This window comes from Notamacropus eugenii, chromosome 5 (genome assembly GCF_028372415.1).
Source record: "Notamacropus eugenii isolate mMacEug1 chromosome 5, mMacEug1.pri_v2, whole genome shotgun sequence".
Taxonomy (NCBI): Eukaryota; Metazoa; Chordata; class Mammalia; order Diprotodontia; family Macropodidae; genus Notamacropus; species Notamacropus eugenii.
The window spans coordinates 255,458,617-255,484,525 of record NC_092876.1 but is presented as its reverse complement, the minus strand read 5'-3'; positions in this window follow the sequence as shown (position 1 = coordinate 255,484,525).

Here is a 25,909-nt window from a genome sequence, read left to right as displayed (position 1 = left end):
GAAGTTCTGTTTTGGATATAGTGAGAGAAGTTATTTTTCTATTATATTTATAACTAATTATTAAATTAAGATTTTGGTTTTTTCCAGTTCATTTCCTCATTCAGGGACTAGTCCCTGTAAGTCATTCAGCTAGTCTCTAAAGGAAAAGGCTAATAGATGAGATTGGCCTAATTCTTGGGTATGTGCTCCACTTGGCTAGGGACTCCACCTAAACAGAATCTAATCTAGGTTAATTCTTGTCCTCAGGAAAAAAAAAAAGCCCATGTCATTGTACCTTTCCTTTGGACTTTAGGGTAACCCAGTTTATAAAGGAGAAAACTAACCAATGTGGTCTGGGTAGAGATGGATTCCTTTGTCCAGATTGCTGGCTGAGTCACATGATCAAGTCACATTTTCAGCAGGAGGAGCTGAAGGCTTTTAGCCCACCTCCTCATTAATATGTCCACCCCCTAATTAATTGTTTCCCAGTCAGGGCAAACCTGTCAGGGGCATTTCCTTTTCTAAAGGTATTAAAGTATTCAGTGAGCTCCATGGTTTTTCCTTTGGTTACCGAGGAAAAACCACTGGCCATCACTTTACTGATTATCAGCTAGCCTGATTCATAAATTGGTTATTAATTATCCAGAAACTCTATACTTGGGTTTTTCATTTGTCTCATGAGTTTAGGATGTCTTATGGATATACAGTTCAAGACTTGTGAAAAGCAGTTGGAAATGTGAGATTGGAAGTCAGGAGAGAAATTAGGCAGGACTTTGGTGAGATAAGAACAAAGGATGAAAACTAGAGTTGCAGGGCAGATAGAGAGGTAGAATGGCAGCAGACTATGATCAGTTTAAGAAATTTTGGAATTGTTAAATGGGGAAATATATTTGTCGGTATTGGTAAGATTAAGAGTATGATCATATTTGTATATAGTTGAGGTGGGACAGAAGAACAGGTAGCTGAAGCAATTAAGTTAAGGTGCTTGACGAAGTATCAATATATATCTTGAATGTCTAGTATGAGGGCAAGAGTTGGGGAGTGGATCATCACATCGGTCTGCAACACATGGAAAAAGTTAAGAACTCCTGATCTAGCCTGATTCACACTCTGTGATTTTCTCATTTAGCTTGGTTTTTTTATAGATATTCTCTGCCATTTGTTTAATGATTTGAAAGGGCAGGTAGGTGGCTCAGTGGATAGAATATCAAGCCTAGAATCAAGACTCATCTTCCTAAGTTCCAGTCTGGTCTCAGACACTTATTATTTGTGTGATTCTGGGCAAATCACTTAGCCCTTTCTGCTTTTGCTCCTCATCTGTAAAATGAGCTAAAGGAGGAAATTGCAAACCACTCCAATATCCATGACAAGAAAAACCCAAATGGGGTCATAAAGAGTTGGACACAACTGAAATGACTGAACAACAATGTGCAAAGCACTGTCTTTGGTGCTTAGGCACACAATAGACTCTTAAGAAATGTTTATGATGGATTGATCAGAATGAAAAAGACCCCCCAAAAAGTAGATATTTCCTTTATAGACTCCTGGAGGTAAACTCTCCCTGCCCTCAAGGGGCTTTATGGGAGGAGTAGCTTGAGTAGGAATATTGTCTGACATCAAGAAATCTACTTTCTACTTTCCATTTTTTGCAACTAGTGTCTATGATAAAGGTCTCATTTCCAAAATATATAGAAAAATGAGTCAAATTTATAAGAATACAAGTGATTCCCCAACTGATAAATGGTCGAAGGATATGAACAGGCAATTATCACAGGAAGAAATTAAAGCTATCTATAGTCGTATGAAAAAATGTTCTAAATCAGTACTGATTAAAGAGATGAAAATCAAAACAACTCTGAGGTCCCACATCATACCTATCAGATTGGCTAACATGATAAAACAGGAAGATGATAAATGTGGGAGAAGATGTGGGACAGTTGGGACACAATTTATCACAATTTGTGGAGTTGTGAGCTGATCCAACCATTCTGGAGAGCAATTTGGAACTATGTCCAAAGGGCTACAAAAATGTGCATACCCTTTGACCCAGCAATATTGCTTCTAGGACTATATCCTAAAGAGACAAAAAAAAATGGGAAAAGGTCCCACAAGTACAAAAATATTTATAGCAGCTCTCTTTGTGGTGGCAAAGAACTGGAAATTGAGAGGATAACCATCAATTGAGGAATGGATGAACAAGTTGTGGTATATGAATGTTATGGAATGCTATTGTGCTATAAGAAACAATGAACAGGAGGCCTTCAGTGAGGCCTGGAAGGATTTATATGAAGTGATGCTGAGTGAAATGAGAAGAACCAGGAGAACACTGTGCACAGTACTCAGTGTCTGAGGACTGTTTCTGGTAGAACTGGCACTTCACAGCAATGCAAGGATCTAAAACATTCCCAAAGGACTCTTGAGGCAAAATGCCATCCACATCCAGAGAGAGAACTATGGAACTGGATCGCAGAATGAAGCAGAATATTTTCTTGTGTTATGTTTTGTTTTGATTTGCTTTTTCTCATGGTTTCTCCCATTCATTGTGATTCTTCTGTGCAACATGACTAAGGTGGAAATGTGGTTAATAAGAATGTATTTGTAGAACTCATATAAGATTGCATGCAGTCTCAAGGAGGGAGGGAGAGGAATAAAATCTAAGACTTATGGAAGTAATTGTAAAAAACTGAAAACAAATAAATTAATTTAAAAAAAAGAAATCTACCTTCCACTGAGGATTGAACACGTAAATAGGGGTGAGAGATTTCAATACAAAGTAATTTCAAGAGGCCACAAGGAGCACCTGAAGTTTCAGGAAACTTCTGAACTAATTTTTAAAGTAGAATTCTAAGTATCTGAAATAAAGAATATATTTCAGACTTGAAGGACTAATTGCCTGCTTGTGCAAGAGCACCAAGATACGGTATAGAGGGTACGGTAAATGACTAGTACATCATTCTGTCTGACATGCAGTGTGAATAACAAGGAAAAATATAAGATGTTTGGAAAGCAGATAAATTTTATTTCTTTCAAGTCCTAGTCAGGAAAACTTAGTACCCCTAAGACCTCAAGTGTTGAGGGCATATACACATATATGTGTGTTTGTGTTGTGTGTGCAGGTACACATATATGCACATAGGCATATGTGTATATGCATGTATGCATATATACACATGCATGTACATATATACATGTATATGCATATAATATAATGTCTGGTATTTTATATAAAAAATAATGTTAAAAATAACCTTTATTCAGGCCTTCACTCTGATTGTATTCAACACAACAAGGTAGAAAAGCATGGGGAAGGCCATTGAATTAAGCTATGCCCTGCTTTTATAGACAGGAGCATCCTCCATACAAGGGAAAATATATTTTGGTTGGATCATGTAGTCATAAGGGACTGCCTCAGCTGCTCTCTCAGTTTTTTGATGGATCCATACTTCAAATGAGGAGATGGAGTTAGTAAGCACATGATCTGCCATCTTAGGCCTGCCACATATTCAAGGTTAAAAACAAAGTTTTATAATGTAATCACTCAGACTCAACATAAACAGGTGATTCTACACAATAGTACCTCCCATGTCACTGAAAATTTTTACATATGTTAATCGATGCTACCAATGGATTAAAACAAGTCAATGAGCATTTATTAAACTATATTATAGGTACTGCTAAGCACTGAGGATACAAAGAAAGACAAAACTTGGTCTCTGTGCTTAAGAAGAGTTAATGGAAGGATAAATATCTAAATGACCAGGTGCCTACAAGACACAAGAATGGATGAAGGTAATCTGAACGGTTGGGCATTAGCAACTAGAGCCGGAAAAGGCTGCCATGAAGAAAGTGGAATTTGAGTTGTCTTGAAGTAAGTCAAGGAAACCAAGAGGAAGAATATTCCAGGCATGGGGGACAGCAAGAATAAAGAAACAAGTATGGAGATAGAGCCCTCCCTCCTCCATCCCCTGCCTTTGAGAGTACACCATCAGTAAGCACTGGAGCTGTTCAGGGAGCCTTAAAAAAGTCTATACCTTTATCAAGCACCCTGGCTTTTCAGAATTCCCCAGGGGGACTGGCTGGCTGCACTATCCCCCTTGAAATACTGAATCCAAGGTAGTTATAGCTTGAACTCCCAGTAAGATTCTGTGAGGTTAACTGTGGGTACGTGAAAATGAAGACACAACACAGAACAGAGACAACCACCCACTGAACCATTTTTGGAGCTGGTGTCACATTTGTAGGTAGACTATGATCTTCAGCCTCCGGATGCAGAAGGAAAGAGCCTATAGGAAAGAGTGGGAGCCAATACGAGTGGAAGAAGGAGAGAGGCCATCTCCATCTCACCAGTTTTAAAGATATAGTCAATCAAAGGAGGCTACCAGTACCAATGTGGTAGGGAATGAAGAGTACATCAAGTTAGGCAATCTGGGAATGTCCAGGCAAATCCTCTAGCAGTGACCTTTATGTTTGACAATCTAGGCATATTCCAGGGGCCTCATTAATTTATATCACTTTTTTAAAAGGATTCTTCACTTTCTTCCATTGAAAAAGAAGTAGGACTAATACTTTTCTAAAAAGTTTCATTGAATTTCTCTAAGATTATTTTAATGTTTTCCATTGTCAGTACGCACAAACCTATTTTGCCCCATTCTGAAACTTCTCAGTTTTTCAGCTCAGGATCTTTCAGTAGGAACTTAATCCACATGCTTGTTTAATTCACTTATACTCAACTTGCAAAGTTGATAACCTTGAATCAGTTCAATAATGTGTAAGAATTAACCAAGTGTCCTTTTTCATAAGCAATTTGATGAAAATTTTCTGAAGGGAAAAGCTCATTTCCCCTTCCAAATTAACAAATACTTAACACATAATGTTTTGAATTTGATTTGTTTGGTTTGGCTTTGTGAGTTTGGAAGGGTTATAAATTTTATGGAAGGCATTTTTTCATTTGATTCAAACATTTCCCAAGTGATATCAGACATTGTCCTTTCTATTTAAGCTGAAGTTAGAGCTAAGAAACTAGTTCAGATCCAGGATTCATTACTTATAAGTTGTGTTACCCAGAGCTGATGACATTCTATATTACTCCAGTATTTATTGTACACATACTATGATCATAACATTCTAATAGTTACTGGAGGGAACATAAAGAACCATAAGGCAGTCTTAAGGTTAGCTTTCTTGACTTAATCCTAACCTTTATTGGAAAGAGAAAGTCTCAGGTTGACCTACTTTAGGTATCTACTGGTGATCAGAAATCCTGAAAAAATTGCTTTGCAGGCTGGTTCCCTTTAGGACCTGAGAATTCTAGTTCACAATTCCAGTTTGCTTCTACAAACTCCTAGACAAGTAATACAAAATAGATCCCTCCAGAATCCCTGTTGCCTAAGATACTTATTTCCTCCAAACCCTCCAAAGGAACCTCTAAGAGAATTTCAACTCCTTGAAAACAAATACAGTGTTGTTAATGCATCTGTCTAACCATTTCCAAGTATTACACCTTACAGCTTAATAGCTGCCTAACATAAGATTGTTCTATTGATTCCTGGGGGGTGAGTCAGTTAGTCAGCTTTTATTAAGCACTTATTATGTGCCAGGCGCTGTGTCAAGCTCTGGGAATACCAAAAAAGGCAAAAAACATTCCTTGTTTTCAAGGAGCTCACTAATGGGAGGAGACAACACGTAAATAACCATATACAAACAAAATATAGGATAAATTGGAGATAATCATTAGAAGAAAGGCACTAGAATTCAAAGAAGGTAAAAGTCTTTCTTCTATAAGGTGAAGTCTCATCAAATACTTGAAGGAAACCAGGTGGAGGAGATGAGAAAGCAAAGAATTCCACACATGGAGGGGCAGCTGTTGAAAATGCATAGTTGGATGATCGGGTGTCTTCTGTGAGGAACATAATGGGATCAGTGTTACTGGATTACAGAGTATATAGGGGAGAATAAGGGTTAAAAAGATTGGACAGGTAATAGGAGGCCAGATTATGAAAATTATTGAAGAATCAAACAGAGATTTATATTTGATATCTTGGAGGTGATAGAGAACTTGAAGAGATTAGTGAATAGTGCAGCAACAAAGTCAGATCTGTGGTTTTAGAAGAGGAATATGTAATGAGAGAGAAGTTCAGGGCCCACAGCAGCAGCTGCAGTTACTCTGGGGGCGATCAACCCACAGACGAAATGTTTGAAAGTCACCGGCTTGAACTTTTGGGAGCTAAGATGGCAGAGTAAACAGTAAGTGCTCTCATCCTCCCCTTGCTGATCTCAAAAAAAACCCCAGAGAATATTGCCCTAGGAAAAATCCTGGAATGGTGGAGTCAACAGAAGGGCAACAGCAGTCTTTCAGCTCAGGCGGCCAGTGCAGGACTGGAAGCATCCCAGCAAGCACCACCTCAATGGTCCAGCAGAAAAGTCTGAGCCCAGGGGGGTGAAGCCTAAGCACCAACATCAAGATCCCAGGCATATCTTAGCATATCCAGGGAAATTGGGGAGATACTAGTATAGATGGGGTTCACCAGCCACTGAGCCTGAATGTACTCTAGTACAGAACTAGGGAAGGAGGAGACCTCCCAACCCAGACCACCCATCCTCCACATCTCATTTCAGGAGCTTCAGTGTAACTCTGGGGAAATTCAGAAAGACTTCACCTGGTCTTGGCCTCATCACACATCAACTAGCTTAGCACCAGATAAGCTATAGTATTCTAACTTCTAGCTGAAAGAACCAGATGCCACAACACACAAAGCCAGAAATCAGACCCCAAACTCCAGGCTTAAGAAACATAGGACAGGGGCGGAGCCAAGATGGCGGAGTAGAAAGACACACATATACTAGGTCTGAACCCACAGCCCATAAAATATCTGTAAAAAAGAACTCCCAACAAATTCTGGAGCAGCAGAAGCCACAGAACAATGGAGCGGACAAGATTTCTGTTCCAGAGAGACCTGAAAACCTCTCACAAAAGGTCCGCCATGCCCCGGACCCGGAGCCGAGCCCAGCCCTGCCTTGGCCGCATGGCACCGAGAGAAGCGGATCCAAGCAGGTTTCAGGGACTGAATCTCCAGCAGCCATGCAGGTCACTCAACCCACGGGCCCCAAAGGTTGGTGAGAGGGTCTTCTTGGCTTTCCAAGAGGGGAGTGGGGTCCTCCCATAACTTGGGCCCCCTCGGGAGGCAGAAGTGGAGGCGGGAGCAGACCAGGGCTCCCCAAGCAGGCAGGAGCTCTGATCCATTACTGAAAGTCTCTGCATAAACCCCCTGAGGGAACTGAGCCCTGTGAGGCTGCCCTGCCCCCACCTGAGCACCTGAACTTAATCTCACACTGAATAGCAGCCCTGCCCCTGCCCAAAGCCCTGAGGCTGGGAAGCAGCATTTGAATCTTAGACCCCAAGCACTAGCTGGGAGGATCTAGAGGCAAAGGGGTGTGAAGAGGACATTCAGAAGTCAAGTCACTGGCTGGGAAAATGCCCAGAAAAGGGAAAAAAAATAAGACTATAGAAGGTTACTTTCTTGGTGAACAGATATTTTCTCCCTTCCTTTCTGATGAGGAAGAACAGTGTTTACCAAAGACACAGAAGTCAAGGCTTCTGTATTCCAGCCCACCCAATGGGCTCAGGTCATGGAAGAGCTCAAAAAGGATTTTGAAAATCAAGTTAGAGAGGTGGAGGAAAAACTGGGAAGAGAAATGAGAGAGATGAAAGAAAAGCATGAAAAGCAGGTAAATATCCTGCTAAAGGAGACCCAAAAAAATGCTGAAGAAAATAACACCTTGAAAAATAGGTGAACTCAACTGGCAAAAGAGGTTCAAAAAGCCAATGAGGAGAAGAATGCTTTCAAAAGCAGAATTAACCAAATGGAAAAGGAGGTTCAAAAGCTCACTGAAGAAAATAGTTCTTTCAAAATTAGAATGGAACAGATGGAGGCCAATGACTTTATTAGAAACCAAGAAATCACAAAACAAAACCAAAAGAATGAAAAAATGGAAAATAATGTGAAATATCTCACTGGAAAAATAACTGACCTGGAAAATAGATCCAGCAGAGATAATTTAAACATTATGGGACTACCTGAAAGCTATGACCAAAAAAAGAGTCTAGACATCATCTTTCATGAAATTATCAAGGAAAACTTCCCTGAGATTTTAGAATCAGAGGGCAAAATAAGTATTCAAGGAATCCACAGATCACCTCCTGAAAGAGATCCAAAAAGGGAAACTCCTAGGAACATTGTGGCCAAATTCCAGAGTTTCCTGGTCAAGGAGAAAATATTGCAAGCAGCTAGAAAGAAACAATTGAAGTATTGTGGAAATACAATCAGGATAACACAAGATCTAGCAGCTTCTACATTAAGAGATGGAAGGGTGTGGAATATGACATTCCAGAAGTCAAAGGAATTAGGACTAAAACCAAGAATCACCTACCCAGCAAAACTGAGTATAATACTTCAGGGGAAAAATTGGTCTTTCAATAAAATTGGGGACTTTCAAGCATTCTTGATGAAAAGACCAGAGCTGTAAAGAAAATTTGACTTTCAAACACAAGAATGAAGAGAAGCATGAAAAGGTAAACAGCAAAGAGAAGTCATAAGGCACTTACTAAAGTTGAACTGTTTACATTCCTACATGGAAAGACAATATTTGTAATTCTTGAAACTTTTCTGTATCTGGGTACTGGGTGGGATTACACACACACACATGCACATGCACACACACACACACACACACATGGAGACAGAGTGCACAGAGTGAATTGAAGAGGATGGGATCATATCTTAAATGAAATCAAGCAGTGAGAGAGAAATATATTGGGAGGAGAAAGAGAGAAATGGAATGGGGAAAATTATCTCTCATAAAAGAGGCAAGCAAAAGACTTTTTAGTGGAGGGAAAAAGAGGGGAGGTGAGAGAAAAACATGAAGTTTACTCTCATCACATTCTATTAAAGGAAGGAATAAAATGCACATTCATTTTGGTATGAAAACCTATCTTACAATAAAGGAAAGTGGGGCAGAAGGGGGTAAGCAGGGTGGGGGGAGGATGGAAGGGAGGGCATGGGGAGGAGGGAGCAATTTGAGGTTGACACTCATGGGGAGGGACAGGATCAAAAGGGAGAATAGAAGCAATGGGGGGCAGGATAGGATAGAGGGAAATATAGTTAGTCTTACACAACACGACTATTATGGAGGTCATTTGCAAAACTACACAGATTTGGCCTATATTGAATTGCTTGCCTTCCAAAGGGAAGGGGTGGGGAGGGAGGGATGAAGAGAAGTTGGAACTCAAGTTTTAGGAACAACTGTCGAGTACTGTTCTTGCTACTAGGAAACCAGAAATACAGGTAAAGGGGTATAGAAAATTATTTGGCCCTGAAGGACAAAAGAGAAGATGGAGACAAGGGCAGAGAGGGATGATAGAAGAGTGGGCAGATTGGTGATAGGGGCAATTAGAATGCTTGGTGTTTTGGGGTGGGTGGGGGGACAAACGGGGAGAAAATTTGGAACCCAAAATTTTGTGAAAATGAATGTTAAAAGTTAAATAAAAAATAAATTAATTAAAAAAAAAAGAAACATAGGACAGAAAAAGCAAGGAAAAAGGCAATCATCATGAGCAAGAAGCAAATCAATAAAGAAAAGATCACAGAATCTTACTACAAGGACAGGGAAGATCAAAATACGAATTCAGAAGAGGATAGCACTGACAACATGCCCATGGTCTCAAGCCCAAAAAGCATTCTTGGTAGAGCTCAAAAAGGATTTTAAAAGCCAAATTAAACAGGTAAAAGACATATTGTCCAATGATTTTAAATATACAATTGACAAAAATGAAAAACGAATTCACTGAAGAGAACAGCTCCTTAAAACGTAAAATTGGCCAAAGGGATGAGGAGGTAGAAAACTTAAACGAGAAAACTGGACAAGTGGAAAAGGAAGAATAAAGTCTAACTAAAGAAAATAATTTGTTAAAAATTAGAATTAAAAAGTAGAGACTATGAGGTATCAAGAATCATCAAACAAATCTAAAGAATGAAAAAATAGAAGAAAATGTAAAAAATCTCATTGGAAAAACAACCGACTTCAGAAATAGATTCAGGAGAGAACATGTAAGAATTATTGGTCTACTCTTAAGCCATGATGAAAAAAAGAGCCTGGACAGTATGTTCCAAGAAATCATCAAGGAAAACTGCCCTGAGGTCCTAGATCAAGAGGGCAAAATAGTTATGGAAAGAATCCACTGATCACCTCCTGAAACAGATCCCAAATTGAAAACACCAAGGAATATTGTTGCCAAATTATAGAACTATCAGGGCAAGAAGAAAATATTGCAATCAACCAGAAAGAAACAGTTCAACTACTAAGGAATTACAGTGAGGATCACACAAGACCTTGAAGCTTCTACTTTAAAAGATTGGATGGATTGGAACATGATATTCCATAAGGAAAAGGAGCTTAGACTACAATCAAGAACCATAAAAATTGGGCATAATCTTTCAGGTAATGAAATGGAAATTCAGTGACATAAGGGATTTTCAGAGCTTCCTGATGAAAAGGTCAGAGCTCAACAGAAAATTTGATCTTTGAATATAAGACCCAAGAGAAGCATAATAAGATAAACAGTGGGAAAAATTGTTATTCAATATGAGCAAATTGTTTATATCCCTACATGAGAGAATGATACTTGTTAATCTTGAGAATGGTATATTTATTATGACATTTAAAAAGGATATACATAGATAGAGGGAGTGGGTATAAATTAACTGATGAGAAGATAAAAAACATAATTTAAGGGTGTGAAGGGATTGTAATGGTAGAAGAGGAAAGAAGAAGGCAGAAAATGGTGAATTATATCATATGAAGAGGCACAAAAATATATTATAGTAGAAGGAAAAAAGGGAGGGAGACAAAATTTTTTTGAGCTTTATTCTTATCACATTTGGTTTAAGGAGGCAATAACTTACTTAGATAAGTACAGAAATCTAAATTGCCCCACAAGTAGTAGAAGGGGAAAGGGGAAAAAAAGGGAGGGGTTGGTTAAAAGGGAGGTAAAAAGTAGTAAGGGGAAAGCGAGGGGGGCTGATAGAAGGAAGGAAAGGCTGAAGGAGGTAGTTGTCAAAAATACAACTCTTGAGGAGGGGAAGGAAGAAGGGAGAAATAAAAGCATAAAGGAAGGGTGGGAATAGGATGGAGAGAAAGATACAGGTAGTAATCATAGCTTTGAATATGAATGGTATAAACTCTCCCATTAAAAGGAGTCAGATAACAAAGTGGATCAAAATCCATAATCCTGCAGTATATTCTTTACCAGAAATCCATTTGAATCAGGAGGATACACACAGGGTAACAGTGAAATGCTGAAGTAGAATATATTATACTTCAACTAATGTAAAAATAAGCAGGTGTAGCAACCTTAATCTCAGAAAAAGCAAAAGTAAAAATAGATCTAATCAAAAGAGATAAGGAAGGAAATTATATTGTGTTAAAAGACACCATGAAAAATGAAATAATATCATTACTAAATATATACACACCAAGTGGTATAGCATCCAAATTCTTAGAGGAGAAGCTAAGGGAGTTACAGGAAGAAATAGATAGCAAAACTATACTAGCTGGGGACTTCAACTTCACCCTCTCTGAACTTGATAAATTTAACCTCAAAATAAACAAGAAGGAAGTTAAGGACTTGAATAAAATTCTGGAAAAGGTAGATTAGATACACCTCTGCAGAAAACTGAATGGGGATAAAAAGGAATATACATTTTTCTCAGTGGTACATGGCACATACACAAAAACTGACAATGTACTAGGGTATAAAATCCTCGTAATTCAGTGCAGAAAAGTAGAGATAGTCAATGCATCCTTTTGAGATCATGATGGAATAAAAACGATATGCAATAAAGGGCCATGGAAAAATAGACCAAAAATTAATTGGAAACTAAATAATCTAATTCTAAAGAATGAGTAGGTTAAACAAGAAAGCATAGAAACATCAATAATTTCATTCAAGAGAATGACAATAATGAGATAACCTACCAAAATTATGAGATGCAGTGAAAGCAGTTCTTAGGGGAACTTTTATGTCTTTGAATACTTACATGAATAAAATAAGGAGAAGATCAATGAATTGGGCATGCAACTGAAAAGTTAGAGAAGGAAAAATTGAAAATCCCCAGTTAAATACCAAATTAGAAATACTGAAAATCAAAGAAAAGATAAATGAAATTGAAATTAAGAAACCTTCAAACTAATAAATGGAACTGAGTTGATTTCATGAAAAAAAATAAAATTGATAAACCTTTCCTGAGTTTGATGAAAAGAAAAAGAAGAAAACCAAATTACCAGTATCAAAATTGAAAAGGGCGAACTCACTTTTAACGAAGAGGAAATTAAAACAATAATTAGAAATTACTTTGCCCAACTCTACACACATAAATTTGACAATCTTAGTGAAATGGATGAATATTTACAAAAATATAAACTGCCCAGATTAACAGAAGAGGAAGTAAGATACTTAAATAACCCCATCTCAGAAAAAAGAAATTGAACACGTCATCAATGAACTCCTTATGAAAAAAATCTCCAGGGCCAGATGGATTTGCAAGCAAATTCTATCAAATATTCAAAGAATAGTTAATTCTAATACTATATAGACTACCTGAGAAAAATGGTGAAAAAGGAGTCCTATCAAATTCTTTTTATGATACAAATATGGTCCTGATACCTCAAACAAGAAGAGTCAAAACAGAGAAAGATAATTACGGGCCAATTTCTCTAATGAATATAGATGCAAAAATTTTAAATTAGATATTAGCATAAAGATTACAGTAAATTATCATGAGAATAATACATTATGATCAGGTATGATTCATACCAGGAATGCAGGGCTGGTTCAATATTAGGAAAACTATCAGCGTTACTGATCATATCAACAACAAAACTAACAGAAACCATATGATTATTTTAATAGATGCAGAAAATTTTTTTGACAAAATACAACACACATTCCTATTAAAAACATTGGGGGGCATAAGAATAAATTAAGCCTTCCACAAAATAATAAGAAGCATCTATCTAAAACTGTCACCAAGCATTATATGTAGTGGGGATAAGCTAGATGCATTTCCAATAAGATCAGGGTTAAAACAAGGATGCCCATTATCTCCACTGTTATTCAGTATGGTACTAAAAATGTTAGCTTTAGCAATAAGAGAAGAAAAAGATATTGAAGGAATTAGAATAGGCAAAGAAGAAACTAAGTCATAACTCTTTGCACATGAAATGATGATATAGAATCCTAGAGAATCAAGTAAAAAACTACTTGAAATAATAAACTACTTTGGCAAAGTTGCAGGATATAAAATAAACCCAGTTAAAACATCTGCATTTTTATATTTTACTAACAAAGCCCAACAGCAAGAGATAAAAAGAGAAATTCCATTTGAAGTTACTGTAGACATTATAAAATATTTGGGAGTCTACTTGCCAAAACAAACCCAGGGAGTATATGAACACAATTATGAAACACTTTTGACACATATAAAGTCAAATCTAAATAATTGTCATGACATCAGTTGTTAATGGGTAGGCTGAGCCAATATAATAAAAATGACAATTCTACTTAAGTTAATTTACTTATTCAGTGCCATACAAATTAAACTGCCAGAAAATTATTTTTTAGAGCTAGAAAAAATAATATCAAAATTCTTCTGGAAAATCAAAAGGTCCAGAATATCAAGGGAATTGATGAAAAGAAATGCAAGGGAAGGTGACCTAGTCATACCACATTTTAAATTGCATTATAAAGCAGCAATCATCAAAACCACTTTGTGCTGGCTAAGAAAAATAGGAGTAGATCAGTGGAATAAGGTAGGTACACAAGACATAGTAGTCAATGATTATAGCAGTTTACTACTTGATAAACTCAGGGACCCTCACTTCTGGGATAAGAACTCACTATTTGATAAAAACTGCTGGGAAAACTGGAAAAGACTGTGGCAGAAGCTAGGCATAGACCAATGCTTGATACCGAATGCAAGAAATAAAGTCCAAATAAATAAACGATCTAAGTATAAAGGCTGATATTACAAACAAATTAGGGGAGCAAGGAATAGTTTATTTGTCAGATTTATAGCAAATGGAGGAATTTGTGACCAAAGAAGAGATAGAGAACATATTAAATGCAAAATGGATAATTTTGATTACATTAAATTGAAAAGTTTTTGCACAAAACCAATGCAACCAAGATTAGGAGGGAAGTAGAAAACTGGTAAAGAATCTTTATAACTAGTATCTGTGATAAAGGCCTCATTTGTAAAATATATGGAGAACTGAATCAAATCTACAAGAATACAAGTCATTCCCTAACTGATAGATGGTCAAAGGATATGAACAGGCAGTTTTCAGAGGAAAAAATTAAAGTTATCTATAGTCATATGAAAAAATGCCCTATATCACTATTGATTAGAGAGATACAAATCAAAATAACTCTGAAGTACCACATTATAGCTATCAGATTGAATAGAATGACAAAAGAGGAAAATGATAAATGTTGGAGAAGATGTGGGAGAGTTGGAACACTAATCCATTGTTGGTGGAGCTGTGAGCTGATCCAACCATTCTGGAGAGCAATTTGGAACTATGACCAAAGGGCTATAAAGATGTGCATACTCTTTGACCCAGCAATAGGCAGTTAAGAGATGTGGCTCTGGAGGTTAGGGTGGAATGTGTACATTTAATTAGTAGTACAAGGTTTGGGGAAGCTGCCCTCAATGGTTAGACTAACTATTGCTGCACCTGTGATTTTGAGGTCAGCATTGGGTTGAGACTATGTCTTCAGGCTGGTACACCAAGGCAGAAGTGGGTACAAGGTAGCATAAGGTGGACAGCAAGTGGGTGATAGTTGATATGTGAAAAAAAAACCCAGGCATTGGGGCCAGGGCTAGGGAAGGTCCTGAATAGTTATTGTGGGGTTTGGATTAATGCTTGGTGAATTGAAAATTAATTTATGAAATTAGGAAATAGGGGGAGGAAATGAAACTGGATGATCAAGGAAATAAATGAATGACAAAGCTGGATCAGACAATCATGGATAACAATCAAACTAAAATTGCAGCAGCTCATAAAATGGCAGGGTTGAGATTGGAAGCAACACTGAGCTCTCTCCCAGGACAGCAAATTCTATCAAAAGAGCATTTAAACTAAAAGCTGTGGAAACATAATAAGCAAAAAGCTCAGTCCTACAGACAAACTGAGAAAAGGCACCCTCCTTTACAGAAGTGAGGGCATCTGGGTGTTGCCACATGTGTGAAGGTGCTATTAAAATGAAATACGTCAATTGTTTTTGTTTTTGTTTTTTTCATTTTTTACAAAGGCTGTTTCAATGAAGTTCCATGGGTGGCTTGGGGCCCTACTCATGGGAGGGTAAGTTGTATCTTCACTTAAGGGGGGCAAACACATCAAAAGCGGCCCTTGTTCTAGAAATCTTCTGCATCAGATATAGGAATACAGGAGCAGGAGAGATGTCATTGCTCTAAAGTCCACTGATCCTTCATGATAAATCCTTCTAGGAGGAAAGTCAAAAGCAGCTAGGAGGCACAGTGTACATAGAATGCTGGACCTGGAGTCCAGAAGACCTGAGTTCAAATCTCTCTGCAGGTATTGCCTTTGTGACTTTGGGCAAATCACTTAACCTCTATCTCAGTTTCCTCAACCGTCCCAAACTGTAAAATGGGAATAACAATAGCACCTACCTTATAGTTATTGTGAGAATCAAATTAAATAATACTTGTGAAGAACTTAGGAGAATGCCAGGCACTTCATAAATGCTAGTTCCCTTTCCCTTCTTCCCCCATGGTTCCCAAAATCTGAAACACATAGACTTCACTGACAATCATAAGGGTCATTTTCATCAAACTGGTTTTGCATGAATACCTGTTACCTCTCAGATGAAATGAACTTCCTACTGAGTGAGAATGTGCCCAATCTCTATAAAACTCATTGACTTTGAGCTACCTCTGTGAGTTGCCACAGTGTGAAGTGATTGACAACTAGACTTACTGGACCATCCACAGGAATATTGGAAAGATTGGGACATCTGTTTTGCCAAGTCCATGGGCAGCCTCTCTAAAGGGAAATTGTTAAGCTAGGCTTCTTTTCCCCTCCCCTCCACCCCTAGCCTTTTTCCTGGTGGTATCTTTCCCTTACTGCCCCTGCCTCGGGAAATTTCATTTTAGGTCTCCTACTCCCTCCCCGTGTGAGTTAAAACTCTCACAAAAATAATAAAGGTCAATTGCTTTATGCATTAATGGTCTATCGTTATTTTGTGAAATTTCCTCTAAGTTCCATGACTATTACTAAGAACTGTGACATAAAGACATTTGCCTGGGACAATGACAAATAGGAAAGGAAGGAGCTTCTCTTGTAAAATAGAAAATTCAGTTCTATTGCTGCAGATGGCTTCATGTGTAATGAGCCTGCAAAACCCAAGAAAGAGACATGTCCTGGGTCACAGTCAAGGACAAGGTCTGGCTGAAGCAGGACTGAGCTGTTAGCAGCAAAGCTTGGATTAATGACAACACTGCAGAAAGTGAAGACATAAAATGAACATAGTCTTTTCTTCACCATGGTAGATGTACAGTCTGGAAGCAGACCTAACACTTTTCTCTTTATAGGAAGAGAAGCTAGTTAAGGGTATGTGAATAATGAGCCCGCTTTCCACCTTCCACATCCAGGAAATTTGGGTGTCTTACTTGAAAAAGGAATAAGGGAATTACATTTATCTTAAATATTTGAAGAATTACTTTTTTATGGCAGAATATGTTACCTCCTTTTTTTTCTGCCATCCTTTTGAAAAATAGCTGAACTTAACTCTCTGTCATATATTGTTCATTCTCAGGAAGCTCATAGGGAAGAATTAATCAGTTTTAAAGTAGTATCTCTTGCCCTTTCCTGAGAGGATAAGTAAGTCCAAAATCAAATGTTCTTTTTAAAACATCTAAGGCAACAGCAATGAACTCAGAGTCAGGAGATGACTTTGATTCCCAGCTCTTCTGCTAATAGGTCTAGGTAAGGCAAATCATTTAATTTCCTCGGATTTCTTCAGTTTTCTCATCTATCAAATGAGAAAGTTGGGGTAGTTATCCAAGGGCCCTTTTAGGTCTTACACTTTCTTATTCTATAAGATATTTGTTTTTGCTTTTCAAAATGATCCTGGTATGACCTTCCTGACGGTTGCTATGAAATAGTTTTTAGAAGGAGATCAGTATTATTAAATATAGTTTTAAATTCATATTAATATTATATGTGAAACCTTGGTTTTTGTCTATAATACAAACAATAAGACCCAGGTTTATAGCAAATGTACACTTATGAAATGGCTCATGCTTATGCCCAATTACAGGACAGAACTTTCTAACAGTGGAGTGGAAGTTTAGCTGCCAATCCTGTACTAAGAAATGCTCCTCTCTCTTGGGAGACTCCCTTTGGTCTCCCAACCCTCCCTGCCTTTTGAAAACAAAGGGCACCAGACAACTTAACTAAAATATCAGTCACCTGTGGATATAAAACTAATATTTTAAAAATCCAACAAATGTAATCTTTCAACAAATTTGTTTTAAAAAATACACAATTAAGTCAAAATAAGTCAAGGGCAGAAAAGGAACCACCTTTTCCTCCTATCAAGTTTTCCCATAATGTTCCTGCTATTGGAATGGATGCTGGATACCCAGCCCCCTCAGTCACATGCCTCATGTCTTGATCATGCAGAGGTCACCTGAAAAAAAATGTATATATGCACATATGTATGTTACATAAAATTTTCAATTATATTGTTATATAATACATGATTCTATGTTGTACATTTTATATACATATATACACACATGCATATACATGTGTATATTTAAAATTAGGGTCTCTGATTTCATTAGTGTAGGGAATAACTTAATTCCAATATTCTACCAGTGTTGTATAGTTGTGAGTCCTAAATCATTCCAGTCTTCAAATAACTATTGAATATTACTCAGAGGGTGATGGAGATTCACATAGTGGGTGTAAATAGGCTACAATATGTGACCAATAAGAAATTAAAAAGAAGAATCAGAGTAAAGGATATCATCAAAGAAATATATACTTGAAAAATTAAATGGGCTGTTCATTAGGTGGGAGTCGATTGGTTGGTTGCTTTGTTGGTTGGTTGTTGTCCTTCATCTTTGAAGAGTACCAAAATGACATCATCAGTGTAAAGTGAAATTTCAGTGAGTCCAACTGTGGCTGGCAGTGCAGGGTAATTGAAGATAAACCCATTTGTTACACAGGTATGCTCACAATGTTAAGAGAAAGAAAGCTGCAAAGCATTCAGAATGTTGGTTGGACTCCTCAGTAACAAACATAGGAGGGGGATCATGGATTAGGGTTGACTAAGATGTTCTGCCATTGATAGGATGTGATCTGCATGAATTAAGAAAACATGCTCATCACTGAGATCAAAGATGATTTAAGTATTTGAATGAGGAAACTACTGCTATGGAAACTGTTCCCTGCTACACCAAGTCTTTTGTAACTTGTTCTTAAGAGAATTATCTGGGGGGCACTGAAAGGTTAAATGACTATTCATTCCATAGTTATACAGATATATCAGAAGTCAAACTTGAATCCAGTCTCCCCAACTCTTAGTCTGATCCACTATACCACGCTACCTCTCAAGATCACAATAAAGGTGAAATTATACCTTTATAGTACTCTGTTTTTTATTCCATTTGTTTGATTTAGGTCTTGTTTCAAAATTGTTTTGCAGAGCAATCCTTGTTTGTTTGTTTTCATTTTTTTTTTTACTTCTAATTTTTATTGGAGAAGAACACAGAAGACAAGAAATCTGCTTTTGGTAGAATCTTAATTTTTTGTTGTTGTTCTAAATATCCTCAACTAGGGCATATGACTCATGTGGTTTCCATGGCCTCACTGATTTTTTTTTCTTCTGTCTAGTAGCTATTTAATTAATCTTTGCTTGGATTATTGCCCAAATGCATGTTCATGATTTTTCCCTTTCAGAAGTAGGACTCTGTTACTAAGGCAAAGTGTATTGGCTGTTTGTGGTAAGAAGCAACTGGTATTTTAAAACTTTTCTAAATGCTTATAAGGGCTTTAGATCACTTTACACAGAAGATTATGTGTGCTCTTGATATATAAATTGTCTCTTCTAGGTACCTCCCACGCAAGCTTAAAGTAGTGGTAGAGTATGATCAGGGATGCTGTCCATGGCAGCAATCTTGTATGTTCTCTATATCACTTCATGTTTGGGTTTCAATAGAAATTAAAGAGAACTAAACATAGAGAAATGGTTTTCTGGGCACTAAAACTCAGCATGTCAAAGGCAACTTTTATTTGAGTCCATTCAAAGAGAGTATTTAAAATAAGAAAAAAAAAACAATCAACATAGGGCTTCCTCTACAACCCGAGCACACACACATGTAGTTCCTTGGAAAAAGTCCAGAAAGAATGCAAATTCCATTGGGGGAGTCTACAAATGTCATCCTGTATAAACAAACTCAAGGGCTTTCCACTAATGGCAGTGGTGTCTTGTTTTTCCCTGATATTATGTGGCAAGTTCTGACACCAGTTTCTCTAGGATCTTTTAATTATATTTGGAAGGTGGGGTGGACTGGATTCTCATCTATCAATGATCAATCAATTGAAATCATCATTATTATCAAACTAAGCAGAGAATACTCAGTTGGTTCTATAATCTTATCTATTTGGATATTCATTCCACAAATGCATCAGGCAACCCATCCATGCCTGGTAATCTTGTACAACCTTTGTCTATGTTCTCTCATCAGTTTTACATAGGGCCCATCCAATATGCTAGAGGCCTTCCTCAACTTCTGCTGGCATGTATGGAATATTCATTTTTGTAGATAGAGAAATGTTAGCACTGCTTCTCCGAAATCAAAATGTTCCATAGGTAATCACCCTTATTGACTTTTAACTGGGCAATAGGGTTTTGGGATCATTCCCGAAAATCTACATTCTTATGTTAGGCTATCATGTAGCAGCAACATGTCCCATGTAGATGGCATATTTCTCAAAAGGTAGTGGGGACGTTGTAGTACAGGAAAACTATGCTATTATTGACATGATTATGTTTACTTTGAGGTAGAAGCTAGCCGCTACTCCTCCTAGAAGTAACAAAATAATAATTATGGCTTTTTTTATCTGGGGAGAGTGAGCAGTTTCTCTTGTCATGTGATTTAAAGGAAACTCGAAGGTCACAAGACTTGTCTCCCTCTTAGACCTAGACTAGAATGAGAAGTAAGAACCTTACGACCTGGCTTTTTCAATGTTCTAAGATTGTTGAAAGTCAGGCCACTGGCTACATATCAGTTCATACGGACTGTCTAACAAAAAGCAGAGAATGCTATTTTCTAAGGTCTTATCAACAGCATGCAGAATTAAGTGCTTATCTGAAAGTAATTTTTGTATTTCTTTTTTTTTTAAGATGATGCCAGTTTATTTATTTATTTTTTATTTTTATTTTTATTTATTTTTTATTTTTTAATTAATTTATTTAACTTTTAACATTCATTTTCACAAAATTTTGGGTTCCAAATTTTCTCCCCGTTTGTCCCCTCCCCCCACCCCAAAACACTGAGCATTCTAATTGCCCCTATCACCAATCTGCCCTGTCTTCTATCATCTCTCCCTTCCCTTGTCCCCACCTTCTCTTTTGTCCTGTAGGGCCAGATAACTTTCTATACCCCTTTACCTGTTTCTTATTTCCTAGTAGCAAGAACAGTACTTGACAGTTGTTCCCAAAACTTTGAGTTCCAACTTTTCTTCATCCCTCCCTCCCTACCCATTCCCTTTGGAAGGCAAGCAATTCAATATAGGTCATATCTGTGTAGTTTTGCAAATGACTTCCATAGTAGTTGTGCTATGTAAGATTAACTATATTTCCCTCCATCCTATCCTGCCCCTCATTGCTTCTATTCTCCCTTTTTGATCCTGTCTCTCCCCATGAGTGTTGACCTCAAATTGCTCCCTCCTCCCCATGCCCTCCCTTCCATCCTCCCCCCCACCCTGCTTATCCCCTTCTCCCCCACTTTCCTGTATTGTAAGGTAGGTTTTCATACCAAAATGAATGTGCATTTTATTCCTTCCTTTAGTGGGATGTGATGAGAGTAAACTTCATGTTTTTTTCTCACCTCCCTTTTTTTCCCTCCACTAAAAAGTCTTTTGCTTGCCTCTTTTATGAGAGATAATTTGCCCCATTCCATTTCTCCCTTTCTCCTCCCAATGTATTTCTCTCTCACAGCTTAATTTCATTTTTTTAAGATATGATCCCATCCTATTCAGTTCACTCTGTGCTCTGTGTGTGTGTGTGTGTGTGCATGTGCATGTGTGTGTAATCCCACCCACTACCCAGATACTGAAAAGTTTCAAGAGTTACAAATATTGTCTTTTCATGTAGGAATGTAAACAGTTCAACTTTAGTAAATCCCTTAAGACTTCTATTTGCTGTTTACCTTTACATGCTTCTCTTCATTCTTGTGTTTGAAAGTCAGATTTTCTTTTCAGCTCTGGTCTTTTCATCAAGAATGCTTGAAAGTCCCCAATTTCATTGAAAGACCATTTTTTCCCCTGAAGTATTATACTCAGTTTTGCTGGGTAGGTGATTCTTGGTTTTGGTCCTAGTTCCTTTGACTTCTGGAATGTCACATTCCACACCCTTCCATCCCTTAATGTAGAAGCTTCTAGATCTTGTGTTATCCTGATTGTATTTCCACAATACTTGAATTGTTTCTTTCTAGCTGCTTGCAATATTTTCTCCTTGACCAGGGAACTCTGGAATTTGGTCACAATGTTCCTAGGAGTTTCTCTTTTTGGATCTCTTTCAGGCAGTGATCGGTGGATCCCTTGAATACTTATCTTGCCCTTTGGTTCTAGAATCTCAGGGCAGTTTTCCTTGATAATTTCATGAAAGATGATGTCCAGGTTCTTTTTTTGATCATGGCTTTCAGGTAGTCCCATAATTTTTAAATTGTCTCTCCTGAATCTATTTTCCAGGTCAGTTGTTTTTCCAATGAGATATTTCACATTATCTTCCATTTTTTCATTCTTTTGGTTTTGTTTTGTGATTTCTTGGTTTCTTATAAAGTCATTAACCTCCATCTGTTCCATTCTAATTTTGAAAGAACTATTTTCTTCAGTGAGCTTTTGAACCTCCTTTTCTATTTGGTTAATTCTGCTTTTTAAAGCATTCTTCTCCTCATTGGCTTTTTGAACCTTTTTTTCCAATTGAGTTAGCCTATTTTTCAGGGTGTTATTTTCTTCAGCATTTTTTTGGGTCTCCTTTAGCAAGGTGTTGATGTGCTTTTCATGCTTTTCTTTCATCTCTCTCATTTCTCTTCCCAGTTTTTCCTCCACCTCTCTTATTTGATTTTCAAAATCCTTTTTAAGTTCTTCCATGGCTTGAGCCCATGGTATATTTATTTTGGATGTGTGGGATACAGAAGCCTTGACTTCTGTGTGTTTCCCTGGTAGTAAGCATTGTTCTTCCTCATCAGAAAGGAAGGGAGGAATTATCTGTTCACCAAGAAAGTAACCTTCTATAGTCTTATTTTTTTTCCCTTTTCTGGGCATTTTCCCAGCCAGTGACTTGACTTATGAGTTTTCTTTCCACACCCAGCATGCCTCCAGATCCACCCAGCCAGCGCTTGGGGTCTGAGATTCAAATACTGCTTCCCAGCCTCAGGGCTTTGGGGGGGGGGGGGCGGCTGCTATTCAGTGTGAGATTAAGTTCAGGTGCTCAGGTGGGGGCAGGGTCACCACATGGGACTCAGTTCCCTCAGGGGGTTTATGCGGAGACCTTCACCAATGGATCCAGGCTCCTGCCTGCTTGGGGAGCCCCTGTCTGCCACTGCCCCTGCTGCTGCCTCCCACAGGGGCCTGAGTTATGGGGACACCCCACTTCCCTCTCGACCAGCCAAATAGACCCTCTCACTGACCCTTGTCACCTGTGGGTGGAGGGACCTGCTGGGCTGCTGGAGATTCTGTCCCTGAAGCCTGCTCGTATCCACTCCTCTTGGTGCCGCGTGGCCAAGGCAGGGCTGGGCTCTGCTCTGGGTCCAGTGTGCCACAGACCTTTCGCGTCAGGTTTTCAGGTCTCTCTGGAACAGAAATCTCCTCCACTCCATTGTTCTGTGGCTTCTGCTGCTCCAGAATTTGTTGGGAGTTCTTCTTTACAGATATTTTATGGGCTGTGGGTTTGGAGGTAGCATATGTGTCTTTCTACTCTGCCATCCTGGCTCCTCCCCCAATCTTTGTATTTCTAAAGATGACAGAAAGCTCATAGAATAGCAAAGTTAAAGGGGATCCCTGATGGCATCTAATCTACCCTCAATCTAAAACATCAATTATTACCTACAATATTTATGACGAAGAGACAACATGGTGTAATGGCTGGAGATTCAGTTTCACAGACAGGAAGGTCTGCGTTGAAGCTTGGCCTGATACATGCTGAATGTAAAACATTTTTCTTCCTCAGTTTTCTAGAAACTCTCAGAAACTATAAGCTGCAGAGAAGGTGCCAACCTGCATGAGTAGATGCAGACTTCTCACCTGAGAATTATCTATAGCATTGAAATTTGAAGTCTAATTCTTTTCCTTATGCCTGTCTGTAATATCTATAGTAAGTATTCGCCCAGCCTGTGTTTGAAGTCCTATAGCATTAGAAAATTTACAATGACCTCCACTTTTTATCCCCACTCAGTTTTGGACAGCCTCAGTGATTAGGAAGCTTTTCCATATGTTGAGCCAAAATCTGCCTCTCTATAATTTGCACCCTTTGGTCCTAGTTCTGCCCATCAAAGCCAAGTACAAGAAGCTTAATCCCTCTTCCACATGAAAACTCTTCTCTTCTAAAACAGAGAGGCTGGTTGTAGGTAGTAGCTATTGCTCTAATGTCAGTCTAGTATAATTGGCTTTAGATTGTAAATTCTCATCCCTTCTAGATTCTATAGTCTGCTTCATTAGGGTAGAGACCACATTGTGATTATCACATACTGCATTAGCACCAAACAGAGCAAGCTCTTATTCAGTTCATTTAATTGAACTTACTATGGAATTAAAAAAAAAATACCCAACACAACTTGGAGGCTTTCTATGGAAGTCAGAAAATACTAAAGCAGAATTGCCATAGCAGCCAGGTCCCTGGCTTCACTGTTCCTTGCCTCTTTTTGGACCCCAAATGGGACTAAGTAGTCTGAAAAATGCGTAGACCAAGCATCTGTGAAGAACATCTTTGCCAAGATTGTAGGACCAGACATTCTCCACATCTTGTGTAAACTTTAGTGAGAATCCCTCTGTGGGTTTATGATTGCTTATTCACTCTTTCCTCTTCCCTCTGTGGTCCTAAATAATTCACCTCTCATTCTCTTTGTGGGGGATGATGATGATGCATGTGTGTGTGTGTGTGTGTGTGTGTGTGTGTGTGTGTGTGTATGTGTGAATTTGGCTTCTGTTCACTGAAGAAAACACAAGGAATGAGAGACAGGGAAGTTGAAACACTGAATTAAATAACAGTTTAAAAACACACATTAAAGATATTAGTTGTGATTTTTAAAATGAACTTTGTTCTTTGTTGTAATAAAATTAGAATATTTGCTACTCTCTAAAGACATAGTAGACAGAAACTCATGTATATAGTCCTTTGGTAATATTAGGCTACTTTTAGCACAATTAATACGAATTACTTAGTGATGATTTTAATAAACACTTGTTTGTGATGACAAATTAAAAATCATTTCAAGACATTTGAGAGGAAATTTCATTGGGAAGAAAACAACACTTTTCTTCAGACCAAGGAATTACACTTATTTTTTTTACAAATATGAAGTAACTCAGCTCTGAAATTATTTTCTTCATAAATGTAGCCAAGAAGGAAAATATATTTCTCTGTAGGAATGAACCAGAACCAGGACTCGTTCCAGATAACCCAGACAATAGGTTTCAAGTAGTGCAACTGACCTTTGGAACAGAGTAAACTATAATGGGTAGGCCAAAAATTCAGTGAAAGGAAGAGTTTTTAACTGGGAAGAACCCCATAATGTACTTGCAAGGAAGACCCAGCAGGAAGAAAAGAGACAATTAAGAGACAAAGAGTAAAGAAAGAAAAGTACAAGGAATCTATGAGCCCAGTTTCACAGTTAGTTTAAAACATGTCACCAAACAAAAAACAAACTGTGGGGACTCCATTCTGAAAGTCAAAGAAAATTATTAGTTGTGATTTGTGCTGATCAACATTATTGGATCCTTGATCATAATTCATTAGAATGGACTTTAAAAACAGAAGTTACCACTTCTCTAGTAGGCAGGGACCCTATGTTTGTCATGCATCTTCTTGAAACTGTGTCAGAGCACCTTTCCTGAAATGAGGGATGAGTATACTTTGGGGGACTTCTCACTTCTTTTATTGGCTAATGTGACAGAAAAGGAAGATAGCATGTTGTAAGGGATGTGGAAAGATAGGGGCACTAATGCATTATTGGTGGAGTTGTTGACTGGTTCAACCATTATAAGAACAATTTGAAACTATACAAAGGGCTATAATGCTGTGCATATCCTTTGACCTAATAACAACACTACTAGGTTTCCCATACATCAAAGAAAAAGCAAAAGGACATATGTGTACAAAAATATTTAGTCTATTTTTGTGGTAGCAAAGAATTGGAAATTGAAAGGATGCCCATCAATGGGGGATTTGCTGCACAAGTTGTGGTATGTGACTGTGATGGAATACTATTTATTATGTTATAAGAAATAAGGGGAATGGTTTCAGAGAAACTTGGGAACACTTATATGAACCAATAATAAGTGAAATGAGCAGAACCAGGGGAACTTGTAGACAGTTGCAAAACTGCAACGATGATTGACTGAG